Below are 4593 nucleotides of genomic sequence, written 5' to 3' on the forward strand. Positions count from 1 at the left end.
TAATCCCTAAACTCGCATTTAATATACAAAACAGTAAATTAAATAAAAGAAGGAAATAAGAAAATAAATCCATTTTGGTATCAATTTGTGCGCGAAAGTGGGATTTTCTTTAACATTTGCAACGATAACTTCAATTGCAATTGGAATCCAAAAAATAAGAAAATAAATCCATTTTAGTATCAATTTGTGCGCGAAAGTGGGATTTTCTTTAACATTTGCAACGATAACTTCAATTGCAATTGGAATCCAAAAAGAATAAAGAAGAACTATGAAATTGAAAGCTTGGATCGAATTCGAATCCAAGTTAAACAAGAACAAAAATTGTTTTAAGGACTAAATTGAAAGAAAATGAAAATTAAAGTAAAAACCTAAATTTAACTAAGTGGCTCACTTGGCCAAGGCTCCCAAAATGAGGCTAAACATGTCTATTTATAGAGTTTATGCTCTGACCAAATTAGAGTTGCTTGACAATCCAAAAACCTAATTACATTTTATTATGTGGACTAAACTACCTATAATTAAAATTTCTAATCGTCACTCAATGGGCTTAGATGTCTACATATAGTTTGAAGATCATCTCTTAGCTTCAAAAATCACTTTGAATCACTTGATTTCGAGTTCGGGAGCTCAAGTTATGACCATTTTAGTGAAGATTGCGCGAGCAAAATTTCTGGACGAGATTATGACGAAAATTACGAATTTCGAGCTTTTAATTCGAGTTTAAATCATTTTTGGTTCAGTTTTTAGGCTTAATTTTTATTATATATGGGCCCAATATTGTATTTTTTTAGGTTTTATTATTTTTATTATTTATTTATTCTGAATTTTGGATATTATTTAAGTATTTCAAGTTGTTTAGGAGTTTTTGTTTCATAGTCAAACAAGAAAAATTAATTTAAAACTATTTATTGTTTTAATTAATTAGAATTTTAGTATACTTTAGAGTTTTATTTGGATGTACTTAGCTAACCTATATAAAGACTTCTTCATTGTTCATTAAGTAGACACCTTTTTTTTTATTAATAAAGTTTTTAACTCTATGAGTTAATTTCTTTGTGCAATATTTTCTTCTCGATTTTCTTTAAGGGGTAATGGGAATTCATTATTCACCCTTCAATTTGCCAAGTATTATTTCTTGGAAGGCTGATTAGAACCATTAATTGAGTTTGTTGGGATTTATATCTCAAAGGGTTCAATGAGACATTTATCATTTTTATCCATCATATCCATCGATTTATCATTCCATCTTCCACTTTGTCTTTTTAATTTATATTTCTTATTTATTTATAATTTTTTATTTATTCTTTGTTCTCAAATTTCTTATGGTTTAATTTATTAATTTGGGAAAAAAAATTAGATGTTGGCGTGATCCTTGGACTCCAAACGTGGGACCTTTGGTTTGCTTAATTCCCGGACATTCTAATATGGATATGGATTGCATGCTAAGTGATATGGTCTCAGGGAATGGTGAGTGGAATATTGACCTCTTTTATCTTTGGCTACCAGAAGACATAATCACAAGAATTGCTGGGATTCCGCCTGCCCACTCGATTGCAGGAGTTGAGAGGATTATATGGGGGATAACTTGGCAAGTTGCTTCTCAAACAAGAATCCTTACAGGAAATTACGGGAAGGAACATTGAATTAGAAAGAATCAAGATGGCACATCCCCTGAAAATTTCAAGGACCCCAACGGGTCAGGTTCTTCACCTGGCTTGTTCTTAAACCACTGATAGCATAGAACTAAATTGTTACATACCATATTTTTGTAAAATAAAATGTAATTATACTTCAAATTTTATAATACGATCATTATGGGTTAATTTATTAATTTGTGTATTTTAAAATTAACTTTTTTTTTATATATATGTTAATTTATAATTAGTTTCCATCATATATATATACGTTTTATTTTTAATTAGTAAAATTATTAGTAAAAATTTGCATAAATGATTGATAGCTATTAACAAATTTAATATTTTAAAGATAAATAATTATAAATTAATAATATATTTTGTTTAACATATAGAAAATGATAATATTTTGTAATCAAATAATAATAAAGAGGTAAACACTCCATAACTTAGTAATAAATAATTTATAACACAGGTAAAAAATATTATGGACAAAAAATTAAACAATAAATATAATATAAAACTAAATCGTTAATAAGAATATAGTAATAAACTTTATCATTATAATTATAAAATCTATATAATTTATTGATTAAGTAGAATGTGTATATATTTTTATGAATATTACCTAATTGAAAATGAATTCTAACTTAATGTCTAATTGTAAATACATTATTTTAATTAATAAAATATTATAAATTCCACATTTTGAATAATTCACGTAGATAAAATTTTTAAAATAAAGAAATATTAAATATGTTTTTCTATTAATATTAAATTTTAATTGTTATGCCATGTTTTATTTATATTTTGGATTTAAATGTATAGTTTTATATTAATATTATATAATAAAAATCATTTTAATTATATTTCAATAAAAAATATTGAATTAAATTACATACTATAATTTGATAATATCTAGTACCACGGGAGAATAAAACAAATACATACATAGAGAGAGAGAGAGAGAGAGAGATCTCACCAGAAATGGGGCACAAGGCATCACGCCGTTTTAAAGGTGGTTTTGGAAGACTTAAGGCTTAAAATGGATTTGAAGGTGTTGAATTCCATGCAAAGCCTTTGTCAAATCAATAGCCTCTTGCTTCAAACCTCATTTTCGCTCTCAGATCGACCTTAGACTTTACCACCTTATTCTATAGGAACTTCATTTCTTTCTTTCTCCTTTGTTTTTCTATAATGTTTGCTAAAGCTATCTCAATGCTGTAATTTTTTCTACACATTGAAACTAATCTATATATGTAAAGTCAACAGGTTTATCCACGAATTGGAGAAAAAGACAACTAGTTTGACAAGTAAATTAAGAATCACACACAACCTTATATCTATATATGCACAAATAGAAAGTGTTTCAAAGCTTTCTAGTTGGATTTTCCTATAGGAGAAGCAAAGTAGCAATCAGCAATGTCAAGTCAAGCTAAGAGTAATTTGGGTTTTATATATGTATGGGTATGCTTCAAGTTCAACCCTTGCTAACTTGTAAATGAGGAAGATGCATGAGCTTCATACCTTCAAATGGCTTTAACCATGGCGGAGAACCCATCATACAAATGTTAAAGTGATGGGTCACAACCATTCTAAAATTGGATAGTAGGATGGTCCCTTTGTTTGGATGTCTAGGTTATAGACTTATAGTTTGATTTGCACGATATTATTAATCAAAATCTGCCTAAAGCTTAATCAAATCCTGTTTACAGTCATCAGATTTGAACAACCATGTATCCTCAATCAAAAGACTAGGACTTCAAATCTAAAATAATTCATTTCATGAATGCGCCATAAGCTATTAATCTTTATAGAATTCACTTAAGATGCCGAAAGGCAAAAGCATGAACAAAAGACCTCAAGTTGAAGTATACTGAAACCTCGTGGTTCCTTCCCTGATTCAGATGGTAAATGGTAACATCATGAAAGGTGAGTACTTGAACCAATCATATGGTAGTTTGACATGTTTCCTTTAGTTGCTAACTTGCACTGAACCTTACAGTCATCCAGCGAAGCAACCGTAGTAGCTAACGGAAATCACAAGGTTATACACACCTACCAATACCACGCATGCCTATTCAAAGTTCAAACCTAAAAAGAAAAAAGTACCTAGATCATATATGCAGGTTCCCATAGGAATATGTGAAGATCAAAAGGGTAACTAAGCAAAGATGGAATTGGAATAGATATATGGGTTCAGTATGAGTATGTTATTTCAACTATGTGTTGATTAAACCCTGTTATAAAGATGTGTTCAAGGTCGAACAGACAACGAAAGAAAGGATTAACCCGCAAAAGGCTGCTCACTTGACAAGCATGGCATGGAAATCACTCACCAATTAGTGATTGAAAAAAATCTCCAATTTGCTAGTTAACTCCAGGAATCTCTCTCTGCATAAAACAGTGGAAGAAAAAAATTGGAAAGAAAAGAAAAGGAAAATAAGGAAGCATGAAGCTGTGCAACTGCACCGAAAGGGAGTTTGATATGATGTGTTAGAGCGTAAAGGTGAGCTTGATTTATAGAAATGAACGAGATAAGGTAGCGAAGTTATGGTAACTGGGAAAGCATGTTGTCCCTTTATGAGCAATTTGGTACTCTCTGGACACGTGAGGAGCTTTGACTCGTGGGTGACACATTACGTATTGGAGGGGAAGGGTGTGCATGTGCATTTTCCTGGTAACAACCATCGATCGCGATTGATTTAATTAAGAATTAAGAGAAGAGAGAGAGAGAGAGAGAGAGAGAGAGGAGAAGAAGAAGAAAGCAAAGCAAAGGGTTGGTTTTTGACATCAATCGTCAAGAGCTGAGTAGGAATCAAAAAGGAGAGGTTAGCTAAGAAAGCTAACCTCACATGATCCCCCACTCTCATCTACCATCCCCAAGCACTTCCTGTAACACAACTGTCCCTTTTAATTAATTACTCTCTCTTTCTTTTTCTTTTTCTTTTTCTTTTTT

General features: G+C 30.6%; 1 long non-coding RNA gene across 1 annotated transcript; it reads right to left on the reverse strand.

The window, feature by feature from the left end:
- Positions 1 to 355: 355 nt before the first annotated feature.
- Positions 356 to 4170, reverse strand: LOC128042438 (uncharacterized). The gene is made up of 2 exons (XR_008197858.1): positions 2617 to 4170; positions 356 to 1671 (listed from the first exon to the last, which is right to left on the reverse strand). It is a non-coding gene; the product is annotated as an uncharacterized LOC128042438 (long non-coding RNA).
- Positions 4171 to 4593: the final 423 nt, after the last annotated feature.

This window comes from Gossypium raimondii, chromosome 1 (assembly GCF_025698545.1).
Source record: "Gossypium raimondii isolate GPD5lz chromosome 1, ASM2569854v1, whole genome shotgun sequence".
Lineage (NCBI taxonomy): Eukaryota > Viridiplantae > Streptophyta > Magnoliopsida > Malvales > Malvaceae > Gossypium > Gossypium raimondii.